Source organism: Stegostoma tigrinum, chromosome 12 (assembly GCF_030684315.1).
Source record: "Stegostoma tigrinum isolate sSteTig4 chromosome 12, sSteTig4.hap1, whole genome shotgun sequence".
Classification (NCBI taxonomy): domain Eukaryota; kingdom Metazoa; phylum Chordata; class Chondrichthyes; order Orectolobiformes; family Stegostomatidae; genus Stegostoma; species Stegostoma tigrinum.
In genome coordinates, this window is record NC_081365.1 from 23,058,653 (window position 1) to 23,076,555 (window position 17,903).

Consider the following 17,903-nt stretch of genomic DNA (forward strand, 5'->3'; position numbering starts at 1 on the left):
CTGCCAACGCCGCGCTGCTGCTGCCTCCAGTTGCCGAAAGGAAACACGTCAGCCACTACCGCCGTTTAAAACTGTCGGAATGCTTCTGCCTTTCGGTGCATGGCCCACTCACACTGTCATTCGTACATGGCCCGCTCACACTGCCATTCCGTACATGTCCCACTCACACTGCCATTCCGTACATGGCCCATTCACACTGTCATTCCATACATGGCCCGCGCACACTGCCATTCCGTGCATGGCCCACTCACACTGTCATTCCGTGCATGGCCCCCTCACACTGCCATTCCGTACATGTCCCACTCACACTGCCATTCCGTACATGGCCCACTCACACTGTCATTCCGTACATGTCCCACTCACACTGCCATTCCGTACATGTCCCTCCCACACTGCTATTCGGTACATGGCCCGCTCACACTGCTATTCGGTACATGGCCCGCTCACACTGCCATTCCGTACATGTCCCGCTCATACTGCCATTCTGTACATGGCCCGCTCACACTGCCATTCCGTACATGTCCCACTCACACTGCCATTCCGTGTAGGGCCAGCTCACACTGCCATTCCGTGTATGGCCCACTCACACTGCCATTCCGTACTTGGCCCACTCACACTGCCATTCCGTGTAGGGCCAGCTCACACTGCCATTCCGTGCATGGCCCACTCACACTGTCATTCCGTACATGGCCCACTCACAATGCCATTCCGTACTTGGCCCACTCACACTGCCATTCCGTGTATGGCCCACTCACACTGTCATTCCGTACATGGCCCACTCACACTGCCATTCCGTGTATGGCCCACTCACACTGTCATTCCGTACATGGCCCACTCACACTGCCATTCCGTGTATGGCCCTCTCACACTGCCATTCCGTGTATGGCCCACTCACACTGCCATTCCGTACATGACCCACTCATACTGTCATTCCGTACATGGCCCACTCACACTGCCATTCCGTGCATGTCCCACTCACACTGCCACTCCGTACATGGCCCACTCACACTGCCATTCCGTGCATGGCCCACTCACACTGCCATTCCGTACATGGCCCACTCACACTGTCATTCCGTACATGTCCCACTCACACTGCCATTCCGTACATGTCCCATTCACACTGCCATTCCGTACATGGCCCACTCACACTGCCATTCCGTACATGTCCCACTCACACTGCCATTCCGTACATGTCCCACTCACACTGCCATTCCGTACATGGCCCACTCACACTGCCATTCCATACATGTCCCACTCACACTGCTATTCGGTACATGTCCCACTCACACGGTCATTCCGTACATGTCCCACTCACACTGTCACTCCGTACATGTCCCACTCACACTGCCATTCCGTGCATGGCCCGCTCACACTGCCATTCCGTGCATGGCCCACTCACACTGCCATTCCGTGCATGGCCCGCTCACACTGCCATTCTGTGTATGGCCCACTCACACTGCCATTCCGTACATGGCCCACTCACACTGCCATTCCGTACATGGCCCACTCACACTGCCATTCCGTACTTGGCCCACTCACACTGCCATTCCGTGTATGGCCCACTCACACCGTCATTCCGTACATGGCCCGCTCACACTGCCATTCTGTGTATGGCCCACTCACACTGCCATTCCGTACATGGCCCACTCACACTGCCATTCCGTACATGGCCCACTCACACTGCCATTCCGTACTTGGCCCACTCACACTGCCATTCCGTGTATGGCCCACTCACACCGTCATTCCGTACATGGCCCGCTCACACTGCCATTCCGTACATGGCCCACTCACACTGCCATTCCGTGTATGGCCCACTCACACTGCCATTCCGTACATGGCCCATTCATACTGCCATTCCGTACAGGGCCCACTCACACTGCCATTCCGTACATGTCCCACTCACACTGCCATTCCGTACATGGCCCACTCACACTGCCATTCCATACATGTCCCACTCACACTGCTATTCGGTACATGTCCCACTCACACGGTCATTCCGTACATGTCCCACTCACACTGCCATTCCGTGCATGGCCCGCTCACACTGCCATTCCGTGCATGGCCCACTCACACTGCCATTCCGTGCATGGCCCGCTCACACTGCCATTCTGTGTATGGCCCACTCACACTGCCATTCCGTACATGGCCCACTCACACTGCCATTCCGTACATGGCCCACTCACACCGTCATTCCGTACATGGCCCGCTCACACTGCCATTCCGTACATGGCCCACTCACACTGCCATTCCGTGTATGGCCCACTCACACTGCCATTCCGTACATGTCCCACTCACACTGCCACTCCGTACATGGCCCACTCACACTGCCATTCCGTGCATGGCCCACTCACACTGCCATTCCGTACATGGCCCACTCACACTGTCATTCCGTACATGTCCCATTCACACTGCCATTCCGTACATGGCCCACTCACACTGCCATTCCGTACATGGCCCACTCACACTGCCATTCCGTACATGGCCCACTCACACTGCCATTCCGTACATGGCCCACTCACACTGCCATTCCATACATGTCCCACTCACACTGCTATTCGGTACATGTCCCACTCACACTGTTATTCCGTACATGTCCCACTCACACTGTCACTCCGTACATGTCCCACTCACACTGTCATTCCGTACATGTCCCACTCACACTGCCATTCCGAACATGGCCCGCTCACACTGCCATTCGGTACATGGCCCGCTCACACTGCCATTCCGTGCATGTCCCACTCACACTGCCATTCCGTGCATGTCCCACTCGCACTGCCACTCCGTACATGGCCCACTCGCACTGCCACTCCGTGTATGTCCCACTCACACTGCCACTCCGTGTATGTCCCACTCACACTGCCATTCCGTGTATGGCCCACTCACACTGCTATTCCATACATGTCCCACTCACACTGCCTTTCCGTACATGTCCCACTCACACTGCCATTCCGTACATGTCCCACTCACACTGCTATTCTATATATGTCCCACTCACACTGCCTTTCCATACATGTCCCACTCACACTGCCTTTCTGTGCAGCCAATTAACCCACTGCCAATCTCTTTAAAGAGAAGAAGAATGAAGAGAGAAGGAAAGAAGCAAAAGTAAAAAGAGGGAAAATATTCACATGTACCCTCCATACCGTCCTGCTACCCTGCTGCCATCTTGTTTGGTGACCAGATGCAGCAGAACTGGGAATATTAAATGCCAATTAAAATAAAACACTGCAAACAATGGGCGGCTGGAGAGGAGAAACTGTGAGAAAATGAGCTAGCAGAAGTAGATGGCAATAGATGGGAAACACGTCATATAGATAATGTGAGATTTACATTGCTATCAAAGGATTTCTTTACTTTTAATTTGCAGGTACTACTTCTTCACTGTGCACAAAGATTTTAAAAATTTCTACCATAATTCATGTCAAAGTGGGTGTAGCAACTATAAGAGGCTACACCAATGATGATCCCAGGATGTTTCTCTCGTAAATTGGCTACTTAATGTTTGGAATAGATAGCATAGAAGGACAATGCAAAATTTCTCTTGGGAGGCACAGGGTTGAGGAGGGAGCTCCATCCAAAAAGGGGGCAAGTGAGAGAGATCTTTCTTTCCTATCCATGGCCCTGTCTCTTCTGGCTGTAAACCTGAAGGTGGAATAAATCATGCCTTAAAATTTTACTTTTCAACACTTGTTAATGCAATTACCTAACATCACCCTTCCAGCAAATATAAAATTATATCAACACATCAAATTCACTAAGAAGCAATTCTACAACAAATTTCAGAGAATGCAATTACTCAATTCAGGCCACATTTTGAGTATCGTGTGCAGTTCTGGTTACCTTACTGTAGGAGGCTGTGGAGGCTTTCAAGCAGGTAGAAAGGAGATTTACCAGGATGTTGCTTGCATTAGAGTGTATTAGCTATAAAAAGAGGTGAGACAAAATTGGGATCAGAGATAATGGGAACTGCAGAGGTCTAGGCCCAAAACGTCAGCTTTTGTGCTCCTGAGATGCTGCTTGGCCTGCTGTGTTCATCCAGCTCCACACTTTGTTATCTGAGACAAACTTGGATTATTTTTGCTAAAGTATTGGAGCCTGAGAGATAACATGATAGAAGGGGCTGAGTAATCGTCTGTTAATCCGAAGACCCATGGTAATGTTCTGCAGGCCTGGATTTGAATCTGCCATAGTGGATGGATATTCAGAGGGGGGCATTTAAAAGGAGATGTGCACAAAAAGTTATTTTTAAAAACACAAGAGAGCAGAATGTGCCTGGAATGCACTGCCAAGCGTGGCAGTAGAGGCAGAGGCAAAGCGTAAAGAGGCATTTAGACTGACACATGAACAGACAGAGAATAGAGGGATATGAACCATGTGCAAACGGATGGATTAGTTGGTAATGGCATCATGGTCATCACAGATATGGTGAACCGAACAATCTACTCCTGTTCTGTACTGTTCTATGTTTTCTTTCCAAGCAGGGACTCCCTCTCTACTTTTCTCCTTTGTAGTTACATCAACAGTGACATATGTGTTCATATTTCTTGCAATTGACTGATATTGGGTATAGTTTGGGAAAGACATAAGAAAATGTAGTTTAATGCGTTAATTGTTTAATATTAGCAGTACAATGGAAACATAGATGAATGTCCATTCATGCAGGAATGTCCATTCACATAGGAGAACTGAAGTATCTCAACACAGGAAGGAAAAATGACATTGTACTATCATGTTATATTAGACACGGTGGAGTTATGCTTCAAGCCTATTGGCTAAGAAAGTAGCTTTGATCAAACAAACTACTCCTTATGAGAAAATTTTCTGGCTTTAGATCTTGAATTATGATTGATTTAATAAAACCTATGCTCCAACATACACAGTGTCACAACAGAACATCTATTGTTGCAACCAATTACAATGAACAGCAGAACTTTGCCTAGAGGTGTGGTTGATATAGATCTGTAATAGAATTCGGAGAAGCCAAAATTTAAGACCTGCTATTGATAACAGGACAAAATATATTCATAAGTTTTTACTTTGTTAGCACTAACAGGAAGATAACTGTCTAATGCAGAATGGTAAAACTTTTTAAGTCAGACAGTATCAGATGTACAACAGAAACAGACAATGTCTTATCAACCATATAAAGATAAAGATAAAAGCAGCTTCTGATACAAAAATCTAAGTCTAGTCATACACTGCTTATGGTCTTGGATATTCCACAATCCTAGGTTCAATCTCCATTAAGTTGAATGCCAATTTGTTAAGTTATCAATTGTAGTTCATGCAGAGATGGGATGTCTTTGTGTTTTGAGCCTGGTTATAATCTGCTCAGTGAGGATGTTTGGAGGGGCTTTTCCTGAACTATGACATTAACAGTTTATATTGCTGGAATTCTCACATTGTTGATATATGGAGGAGTAAGTTAACAGTATGTACCCAAACTCTGTAAGAAAGCCAGGAGCTTGGGAACGAATGTAGAATCAAAGGTTTAGACATCAAGAGAAATCTTTTGAAGAACATTCTGAAACAGGGAAAGCAGGGGGCAGACACAGCAAAGGTTTTGGGAGAGTTCAAGAGGATAAGGCGGATTGAAGTAGTGTTATTGCGAGGGGGCAGGAAACATGAATATAGACTATTGTTAGTGGAGCAAAGCATATGGTTAGATTGCTCCTTAATGAAAATTTGCTAAATAAGATTACCGACGCTGACATGGAACCATTATTGAGGAATGTAAAGAATAGGGCATGGATCATAAAGTTAAATCATTTGAGCTACATGGATGTAATACAATAAGGACAAGGATGATGGATGTAAAAATAAGCTGCAGATGAGAATGTGAGCTCTTGCAAATTCTACGGTTTGTCATCAGTGTAGCATGCATTCAGAGAATCTGGGAAGTAGATTAACAGAGAAATCAAATCCTGTGTTTATAAAATCACAGCTAAGGGTTTCGTTTGAAAAAACAGAGAAGTATGGTTGGAGAAGAATTCTTTTTTCTGTGAAAGAGAAATAGGAATAGATAAATTTAGGAACAACAATCTGACTGTTATGGTTGAAAAGTCTGAGAAAATATCAAAAAGTCATGTAAGAAAGTTGAATAGACCATGAACGTAAGCCAAGGCAACATTATTAATAAGTCCACATATTATTTGTAAGTTGTATCAGCTATTTCATGAATGATCTTTATAATTTGTGAGTATTGTAAAATACAGTTAACCCACGTATACTGAGGATTTTGTTTTAATGAATCATTTAAACAGCTTTCTTTTGTAAAGTTTTATATTGTCCTGTAAAGCACCAAGCAGTGATGATTAACATTGTAACTTCTTCAAAAAAACCAAAAAACTGTGGATGCCGGAAATGCTGAAGGGTCACTTATCTCAAAATGTTAACGTTGATTTCTCTCCACAGATGATGCCAGACCTGCTGATCTTTTTACCCAGCAATTTCTGATTTTGTTACTGTAACTTCATCACTACTCTAGGTTGTCATGGGACATAAATACTAGAGGAGCCAATCTATTTGAGTGTCAACTGTTTATTTGAAACTTAAAAGGAAAAATCGTAAATGAAACATGGGGGGTTAGTTTTCAGGAGGTTTCATGACTCTCTCTGATTTTGTTCTTGATAGAACCAGAAGACAGTTGTGTTTTTTATAACTTCTTCTGTGATTAACAGTTTACTTCAAGGTCTGTAGAATACAATTCTTCCTGCCCTTTTAAGAGTCAACGTCTGGTTTATCTAAATAAATGACTGTTTCCTGTATTTGATAGATCAGAATAGAATTCCACTTACATATTCTTAGAGTATAATCTGGTGTGTGTAGTAGATAACATCTCTATTGATTCTCATATCTCTGACCAATTCCCCTTCTCTGTTTTGATCGCTGGTCCACATTCTGAGATCTTTATTTCATTTTGATAATGTCATGGCCAGAGAACATAGAAGATAGAACATTACAGCACAGTACAGGTCCTTCGGCCCTCGATGTTGTGCCGACCTGTCATACCGATCTCAAGCCCATCTAACCTACACTATTCCACGTACGTCCATATGCTTGTCCAATGATGACTTAAATGTACCTAAAGTTGGCGAATCTACTACCGTTGCAGACAAAGCGTTCCATTCCCCTACTACTCTCTGAGTAAAGAAACCACCTCTGACATCTGTCCTATATCTTTCACCCCTCAATTTAAAGCTATGCCCCCACGTGCTCGCCGTCACCATCCTTGGTAAAAGGCTCTCCCTATCCACCCTATCTAACCCTCTGATTATTTTGTATGTTTCAATTAAGTCACCTCTCAACCTTCTTCTCTCTAATGAAAACAGCTTCAAGTCCCTCAGCCTTTCCTTGTAAGACCTTCCCTCCATACCAGGCAACATCCTAGTAAATCTCCTCTGCACCCTTTCCAAAGCTTCCATATCCTTCTTATAATGCGGTGACCAGAACTGTACACAATACTCCAAGTGCGGCCGCACCAGAGTTTTGTACAACTTCACCATAACCTCTTGGTTCCGGAACTCGATCCCTCTATTAATAAAAGCTAAAAACATGTAGAGAAATTGCAAAGAAATTTCCTTCTACAATTCCAAGCGCAGCTTTTATTTCTTTTAAAAATGGATAACATTGTTGGATTCACAAAATGACCAAAGCTATCACATAATCATATTTTCAGAAGCTTCTGGACCCCTTTACCATAGCCTCACAGCTGTTTATAGCACTGAAGGAAACCACTTTGTCCATTGTGTCCACTCCAGATAAAAACTGGTCTCCCCTGTGCTATTTTAACCAGTTGCCTACCAGCTCTGTGTGGATCTTCAGTACTTTCCAAGCTTCTACCATTTGTAGGGAATCTTGCCTTGTTAGCCCTCCCAAAGTGAATTAGCCCACACTTTTCCAGGTTGATTTCCATTTGCCTCTGCTCTGCTCACCTGAGCAGTCCATTAGTATCCTCCTGCAGTTTAGGACTACCCTCTTCACTACTTACCATACCGCCGATTATCATGTCATCCGCAATATTCTTGAACATACCTTTCTACATTTCTGTCCAAATTATTCATGTTCACCATTAACCGCAAGGGCCCCAGCATTGAGCCTGACAGAATGCCACTGGAAAGAGACTTCTAATCACAGAACCATCCCTCCACCATCACCTTCTGCTTTATGGCTATTAGCTAATTTTGGATCCACTGTGTCACTTTGCCTTAGATCTCATGACACTCACTTTCTTGACCAGTTTGCCCTGAGGCTTCCTACTCAGGTGGATAACCTCACATTACACTTTGTCTTGTCAAGCATTTGCCCAATCACTGAGTCTGTCCTAATCAGGCTGCAACATCTCTGCATCCTCCTTACCTCTGACATCAGTCCTATATCTTGCACCCCTCAACTTAAAGCTATGCCCCCTCGTGCTCGCCGTCACCATCCTAGGAAAAAGGCTCTCCCTATCCACCCTATCTAACCCTCTGATTATTTTGTATTTTTCAATTAAGTCACCTCTCAACCTTCTTCTCTCTAATGAAAACAGCCTCAAGTCCCTCAGTCTTTCCTCGTAAGACCTTCCCTCCATACCAGGCATCTCCACACATCTGCAAATTTGTTGCTATTACATTTAGTTTCCTCATCTAAATCATTGACGCATATTGTGAATAGCTCGGGTTCTAGTACTGACCCCCACTAGTCACTGCCTGCCATTCAGAATAATACCTTTTTATTCCGACTCTTTATTTCTTGATGTTCTATGCATCTCAATGCACTATCCCAAATCCCGTGTACTTTAATTTTACAAATTAATCTTTTATGTCAGACTTTGTCGAAACTTTCTAGAAGTCCAAATAGACTACATCCACTGGATCTTTTGATCAACACTACTAAATATGTTCTCAAAGAACTCCAGTCAATTTGTTAAGCATGATTTCACTTCTGTAAACCTACGCTCATTGTGTCTGATTCCACCACTGTTTTTTAAGCTCTCTGCTCGCAATTCTTTGATAATGCACTCTAGCAATTTCCCCACTATCAATGTTAGAAAACAGGGAATTATAGACATGTGAGTCTACCTCTCTTCTTTAAAAACTGGGGTTACATTAGCTACCTTCCAATCTGTAGGAATACTTCCAGAGCCTAACAAATCTTGGGAGATGACCACCAATGCATCCAATATGTATAGGGCCACTTCCATACCCACTTGCCTGAGTTCATGCTCTGAAACTCCCTCTGCTGCATATAAAACCTTCCCTCACTCGCTTTTATTAGACCCTATCTTTCCATCACTCCAACCCTATATGCTCTTCATACTGCCTCCTCACTCTCTTAGAACACCTCACAGTATCTCCCAAATGTACCAATCCTAAAAGCTGTGCAACCTACTTATGGGTTACTCGTTCGCTTCTTTTCAGTCATTACAAGAGGAAGCATTGCATAATAGGTCAGAGCAATGCCAGACATGTGGGGAGGGGATTTCTGATATCTGTGTTCTCACCCTTATTAAGGTAGAATCTTTTGCTTCACAGGAGAGGCCTGGAACTGCTCCTTTCAGCATCCAGAGTCCTATCAACTGAAGTGGTACCATTGTCATTCTGCTGCAACTCTCAAATTGACCATTCACATTGTACAGGTCAGATTTTTGCCGGTAGTTTCTGTTGTGTACTTCTATTTATTTAAAAAAGGACATTAAATTATATGCCATTTTTGGAACTGCCTTTGATTATTGATATCCAGCGCAAACCCAACACTTCAGGGAAAATGAAAATAAAACCCTACGACTCTGCAGTGAAGGACTTTGTGACATTTTGATACTTTAAAGGAGCTACACAAATGTAAGTAGATACACAAATGTAACTGGTCACATTTGTGAAGTTAAAATCTATTTTGCAGCTCATTTTAACTCGTTAAAAATTTCAAAGGCATTTTGTCAGTATGATTGTACCAGATAAATCAGGAAAATAAGATGCTTTTTAAAAGAAGAATTTTCTGTACATGTTTGTCAGGGTTGGCATTTTTTGATGAATAGTTTAGGAACCCTGGCAACTGGTTGAGTGGGTGTTAAATTCAGTAACAACAGCACAAGGCTCCTGATAATTGTTTCAGTTTATTGGAGCCTTTGGAGTTTCATAGCTTCATGAGGGCCTGACCAGTTTGGTTTTGCAGGCAGATATAAAGCAACAGAGTTGCCGAGATGTAAAATTTTCCAACTGACCTATTGTTTAAAGGTAATAAAATGTGAGGCTGGATGAACACAGCAGGCCAAGCAGCATCTCAGGAGCACAAAAGCTTTTGTGCTCCTGAGATGCTGCTTGGCCTGCTGTGTTCATCCAGCCTCACATTTTATTATCTTGGAATCTCCAGCATCTGCAGTTCCCATTATCTCTGATACTATTGTTTAAAGGAGCAGTTTTTGTGCTTAATGAAAATAACTATTTATTGTAAACAAATGGATAACACATTTTAAACCACTAACATGCAAGCTTAACAGTTAAAACTCTAAACCCCTTATAAACTCTCCCCCCACTGATTCTCTCCCCCTGCACTTTCCCCCACTACCTTGCACACAAATTGAGACAGACTCAGATATGGATAAAAGCCTTCGCGTTATGAGTGGAGGGAAAGACTAAGAATAGTCCCTGTTCTCAGAAGTCACAGAGATTTTCTTTTGGCTTTCAGGACATGCTGCTTACTGATTCTCCTTCTCCAGCTGCTTCTACTTGTTTTCAGAAGGCACAGGGTGGTTGGTTCACAGTTATAAAGTGTCTGTCTTACTGATCAAGAGTCTCAGCTTCGAGCTTCTGCTGAGTGAAAAGCAAACTGGCATTTTTCAAGGTTATAGTCTTTTTTTGCACAGAAAATTGACATCTTGCAGAGATCTGATGGCTTCTCGCAATCATTCAGACCTCAAGCTCTTCAGTTACCTGTGAAACAATCACATATTCGTTGGCAGGCAGAAGACCTTTGTCATTGAAAACTGACCATTGGTTCACCAACAAATTAGCAACTTTATGTCGGCTGAAGATCCAATTGTACACAGCCCTCTGTTTCCAGTCATCTATAACCAGAGTTCCACGACTGTTTGAACACACAGCAGTATGAACAGCAATTGCAATGAGTGTTGGTTACTTGCTTTTAAAAAGTGCAGGGATGTTTCATTCATACTTGGTTCATAAACCAGTTGTTTTCACATTTTAGTCCACAATTAATAATACAGAAAAATAACAATATGTGGTTTTTATTGCATTTATTTTAGAACTAATAGAGACGATGTTTACTTATACTCCTTGGAGAATATGTAACCCCCTTATATTGGCTTATAGAATGATTTCATTTATTGGAGATCAGTACAGATAAACACCTCCTCCATTACTGTCCAAATCCTTCCATTTGTATTGGCAGCTGGAAAGAAACTAATACCAACAAATCCCTGTATCCTGTTTTGATTTGCACCTATCTGGAAGTTTTGCATATTAGTATGAATGTTGCCTGTAGATTATTTAGCTTGAAAAGAGCAACAACACCAGTTGAGGGTGTATACAAGTGAACTGTATTCCCAGAAAACAACTTATGGCCAGAGCAGAGAGGGAAAATAGATTTGTACCAGAGAATTAGAAAACTGTCTCCCTTCCTGCCTGTTTCTCCCAGCCTCTGAAAAATCACCATCCAGTGATTATCCAAGTTGAAGAAATGTGTATTCATAGAGAATTTTATAATATTTGCAGATTTTGCCACTACTAACATGCAAGATGTTCATTTATTGACCATGGTCTCAAATTAAAATGTAACATCTCTGGATCTGAGCATTTCTTTTTAAAACTTGCCCTCATAAACATTCTCTCCTTTTTTAAAGCTTTACCACTGTGTTTGGTTTTGCATTTTATGAAATTTCTCAGGTTGAGTAAGTAATACAATGCCTCTTTCTGTTACTCAAGAAAACCTTGTTCTTTGGTTTTGCCCAAAACCTTGCTTTAACTGAAACATGATAGGCCTGCATGTTAAAAAGAAAATCAAAAATATTTATTGAGACCAACTGAGGGTAAAAAGAGAGGAACAAAAACAGGCAGCACGGTGGCTCAGTGGTTAGCACTGCAGCCTCACAGCACCAGGGACCCAGGTTCAATTACAGCCTCGGGTGACTGTCTGTGCAGAGTTTGCATGTTCTCCCCGTGCCTACGTGGGTTTCCTCCAACAGCTCAGGTTTCCTCCCACAGTCCAAAGATGTGCAGGCTAGGTGGATCGGCCATGCTAAATTGCCTGTAATGTTCAGGGGTGTGTGGGTTATAGGGGGGTGGGTCTGGGTGGGATGCTTCAAGGGTCGGTGTGGACTTGTTGGGCCGAAGGGCCTGTTTCCACACTGTAGGGAATCTAATCTAATCAAAAACAGAAATTGCTGGAGAAACTCAACAGGCCTGGCAGCATCTGTCAGAAGAAAGCAGAACTAACTTTTGGAGTCTGGTGACTCTTTGTCAGAACTGTTAATAGCTAGGACAAGGTTGTATGCATGCTGAAGACAAAGTTGGCAGAATGTGTTGGGAAGGCCGAGGTGAGCAGATAGGTGGAGATGGAGCCCAAGAGAGAGAAAGCGATAAATAAGCAAGGAGGTAATGGATAGCAGGCCAAGACAGAAGAAAAACTGAGTGATTATAAGATCTAAGAATAGGACAGAATGGGTGAGCTGTGCTGAATGCAACCCATATTGTGCCACTGTGGTTGTCAAAGCTCTCTCTTTCTGGGCTCCATTTCCACCTCTCCTCTCACCTCTCCCCTTCCCTGCCACTTCCCCTTACCAACTCCCCCAATTTCAGCTTCAGTATAAGTACCACATTTCCCTAGCTGCTAACAGTTCTGATGAAGAGTCACCAGACCCAAAAATTTAACCGTGCTTTCTTCCCACAGATGCTGCCGGATATGTTGAGTTCCTCCAGCAATTTCTGTTTCAGTTTCAAATCTGTAAGGTGGACGTGCCAGTGTTGGACTGAACTGGGCAAGATCAGAAATCACACAACACCAGGGTATAGTCCAATGAGTTTATAGCCCTGAAGAAGGAGTGAGGATCTGAAAGCTTGTGTTTTCAAATAAACCTGTCGGACTATAACCTGGTGTGTGATTTCTCATCTTAGTTTCAGATCGCCAGCATCCACAGTTAATTGCTTTATTAAAAAGTGAGGATTCAATTATCCTTCAGTGTCTCATAATGAAGTGGATTGATTCTTGTATATGCTCCCTGAAAGGAAATCTTGAGTGTGGATGTTGATTAAGATTGTGATTGAACTCCGATCACATTGTCAAGAGTCCAGTGACTGTAGTCTTGCTTTTATTAGGCTGTCTGCAACTGCTTTTTAAAATACTTCCCACTCCTTCCCATGCCATGCAAGGCTTAGAGATAGAATTTAAGTTGTAAACTTGAAATCAGAATTCACAAAAATGAGGTGCAGAAGTTGGAAGCTTATTTGCTAAAATTGAAATGTGGTAATATTAAGCAGCCATATGTTTGCTCACATAATGTACCTGTAGAAATCAGAATGCAAAATTATAACTGCTAGACTTAAGTATGAACCCAGGTATGAGTTGGGAGAAAACAGACTCTAATTGTTCTCAACAATTTTCGTTCCTGTCCAACAGCCAAGAGCAAGCTGGATTAAATACACCAAAAGTGTCCCTATTTATACATCTAAACCATTCCTGACACACTGTTTGCATGCTACAATGAATTGGTCTGATCTTGTACGCATTACTTTAAACAGGAATATTACCAACGGCAATATAAATATTCTGCTCTGCTTGATCTATCTTGAATTATTTTTTGTATGGCAAGCATGTTGACTTCTGTGAAAGTGGCATTAGTGGCAGAAATGGGAGTACAGTTTCACCCAGTAAATTCTGACTAAATCCAAATTACCTATACATGGAATTCAAACCATGCATAAACCATAGTAGTCATTTTGTTACTCCTTTCTCTACACAGCACACAGATAATTCCTTGAGTTAGTGATTTATTTTGCTATGAATAAAAACAAATCTTTTGGCCTCCCTGAACTTGGGAGGGATAAAATTAGCAGGACATCCTGTCCCCAGTTGTTGCCATAATAAAATGTACATTTAATCATAAGATCAGGCATAGATGTAGAATTCACCACAGTTCAAATTCTCAGTAATAGTTGCAAATATATTTTATATTATTCAATAATATCAGAGATGTTTTAGGATTGGGAATGATTTTGGCAGCATAAGAGAAGAAAGGTTATTTCCTCTGTTGAAAGTCAGTGAAGAAGGATGGTGGAGGATATAAGATTTGGAGAAATTCCTTTACAAAGTGCTGTGGAACATGGAAGAATTCTCGCCATAGTGAGTGACTGAGGCAGAGATCACCGCACCTTTCAAGAGAAACTTGGTTAAATTTAAAGTACAGGAAAATACAGAAATAACAGGAGGTCACAGAGCAATGGCTTTCATTTCTATTGTTTCAGCAATAGAGTTAGAACAGACATAATGGCTTGAAATGTATTCATTTGTGCTGCGGGACAGTGGTTCAGTGGTTAGCACTGGTCCCTCACTGCATGAGGGACTCGGGTTCAATTCCACTCTCAGGCAACTGTCTGTGTGGAGTTTGTACATTCTCCCAGTGTCTGCGTGGGTTTGCTCCTGGTGCTCTGGTTTCCTCCAAAGATGTGCAGATTAGGTGAATTAGCTGTGGGAATTTGGGGTCACAGGGCTAAGGTAAGGGAATGTGTCTGGGTGTGATGCTACTCGAAGGGTGGGTGTGGATGTAATAGGCTGAATGGCCTGCTCCTATATTGCAGGGATTCCATGTCTAATTTGTGATTAAAGAAGTGTATGAGATTGGCAGCAAGAGAGCTAGGAGTGAAAATAAGGAGAAACCTCTTTGCTCAGAGAATTGTTAGGATTTGGAATGCCAAGGAAAATGGAAAAGGTTGATTCCATAAGAAGCTTCAAAAGAGAGCTGAGTATATATTTGGAAATGATGAATTTAGATGGCTATGGAGATAGGGTTAGAGAATAGGACTGGCTGCGTAGGCCTCCCAGGTACTAGCAGAGACACAGTGGGTCAATTGGTGTCCTTCTGTGCCATAAAATTCAATAATTCTATGAAGAAATAAACAGCAGGATATGTCAATGGGATTTAAATAAAGGAAGGTGCAAGGTGATATCTTTGTAGTTTAAAGCACTATGGCCTATTTCTTTGCTATCTAACGCTACCTGAGAGCAAACTGAACACTATATTAAACTAGGATAACAAAGCGTGGAGCTGGATGAACACAGCAGGCCAAGCAGCATCTCACGAGCACAAAAGCTGAGATTTCGGGCCTAGACCCTTCATCAGAAAAGGGGGGTGGGGAGAGGGTTCTGAAATAAATAGGGCGAGAGGGGGAGGCGGACCGAAGATGGAGACAAAAGAAGGTAGGTGGAGAGGAGAGTATAGGTGGGGTGGTAGGGAGGGGATAGGTCAGTCTGGGGAGGACGGACAGGTCAAGGGGGTGGGATGAGGTTAGTGGGTAGGGGATGGAGGTGTGGCTTGAGGATGGAGGTGGGGATAGGTGAGAGGAAGAACAGGGTATATTAAACTAGTATCTGAATTGTTACTGTCATTATCTTATTCAAACTTAGCTGTTGCATGTAATACAATCACAAACATACTACTTAAAGATACACCATTAGAAAGCAGATTAGTATGTTGTACTTACCCATGCAAAGGAGTTTTTATTTTCCTTTATAAAGTTTGGTTCAAACAACTAAAACAATCTCAGAACCTTTTAATTATTTTGCACCTGTTAGGTTGAAAATAGGTTCTGTATTTTGTGGAAGAGATGTGAAACTGATTTCTGACATAATGAACTACGGTCTAGCCATATGGAAATGCCTCCTTTAATATTTAGTCAGCTGCACAACATAGGGTATTTCATATTTCTCAAGGCATTGAAAGATAAACTGCCATATAACAGGCATGAGGCACTAAGCAATACAACATTTAACTGTGCATAAGGAATTATGCATAATACACTGTTAAACACATCCAAATCAGATGCAATATATCTTCAGATTCATCATCCAGATAACAAAATGCTGTGAGCAAGGAGAAAATAATATGCATTTTGCAGTAAGGAATTGAAATAAGATGAAATGGTACAGATACAATTTCATCAGAGTCAGCCTTAGTTGGATAGTTTTCTAATGGGAGGGTACCTTTGGTGTCCATGTTTCTCTAGAATCTGCACATCCAGCATTGTAGTGGTACAGGTTTGGAAACACAAAGCAAATATATTGTGCCATTATGTTGAGATCTTCTCAGGCTACTTCTGTCGGAAGAAACATTAGGATCATTTAAAACAAGCACGGAGATTGCTAGGGAAACTCAACAGGTCTGGCAGCATCTGTGGAAAAAGAAGCAGCGTTTATGTTTCAAATCCAGTATGGCACTTTTTCAGAACTACAAACACGGTATTTTGAATTACTTACTTTATTGCACTTATTTTTTTCCCAATTGCCAACAGTACACATAAATGGCCATTCACATTCAGCGTTTTATCAGTCATCTAAATAACCCAGCTTAATTTTATTTGAATGCAGTTCAATGGTAAAGTCAAAGGTGAGTAAATAGCCAGCAATAAACAAAAGGGATTTGTGGATAATGACAGAAAAGTCCCTCTAATCTACAGCATTTTCCAGGGCCTTACCATTTATTGTGTAATCTGTTGTCTCGTTAGCCTTCCCCAAATGTACTACATCACACATTTTCAGATTGAAATCCATTTGCCACTACTCTGATTAGCTGATTAGTCTATATATACACTCCTGTGGTTTATAGCTATCATTCTCACTATTTACTTACAATTTTTGTCACTCAAACTTCTTGATAATACTCCCTACATTAAGGCCAAATCATTAATGTACACCAAAAACAGCAAGTTCCCCAGCGTCAAGCCCTGTGGTATCCCACTGGAAAGAGACTTTCAGTGTAGATTGTGCAAATCTCAAAATGAATCACCAAAGCCAGAGATCACAAAAACAGTACAAAAAAAGAGAAGATTTCAAAGTCCTATATCTGGGTACACTCAACTATCTCAGAGTCAGAGTGAAACAGCATGGAAACAGACCCTTCCATCCAACTAGTCCAAACTGACCCTGTTCCCAAACTAAACTTGTCCCTCTTGCCTGCATTTGGCCCATATCCCTCCAAAACTTTCCTATTCATGTACTTATCCACTGTCCCTTAAAAGTTGTAACTGTTCTCACATCCACCACTTCCACTGCCAGTTCAATCCACACACCAACCACTCTCTGCATCGAAAAGGAATTGCCCGCATATCCTTTTTAAAGTTTTCTCCTCTCACCTTAAAAATATGCCCCCAGTTTTGAACTCCACCCCCTACCCTAGGGAAAAGACTCTTGCTATTCACGTTATCAATACCCCTTGTGAAACTGCAGTACAACACAGGAACAGGACCTTCGACCCACCAAGACTGCACAGAAACATAATGCCATTCTAAACTAAAAACCTTTCAGCTCTACATGGCCCATATCCCTCTTTCCCTGCTTATTCATATACCTGTCAAGATGTCTCTTAAATGTTGCTATTATATCCACTTCTATCGTTGCCTCTGGCAGTGCATTCCAAATGGAAAGATTTGCCTGACTAATACCTGGAATGGGGTGTGGCTGGGTGGGTGGTAGAGGAAATTGTCTTATGAAGAAAAGTCGGACAGGATCAGCTTGTATCTGCTGGAGTTTAGAAGATTCCGAGACAATTGGATCGAATGAACAAGATCTTCAGCGATCTTGACAGGATGAGTGTGGAGAGGATTTATTTTCTTAAAATGAGATTCTAGAATAAGAGTTTGCTGCCTGAAAATTGGGTGTCTTCCATTTAAAAGAGACTGAGGATAACTGTATCCTCT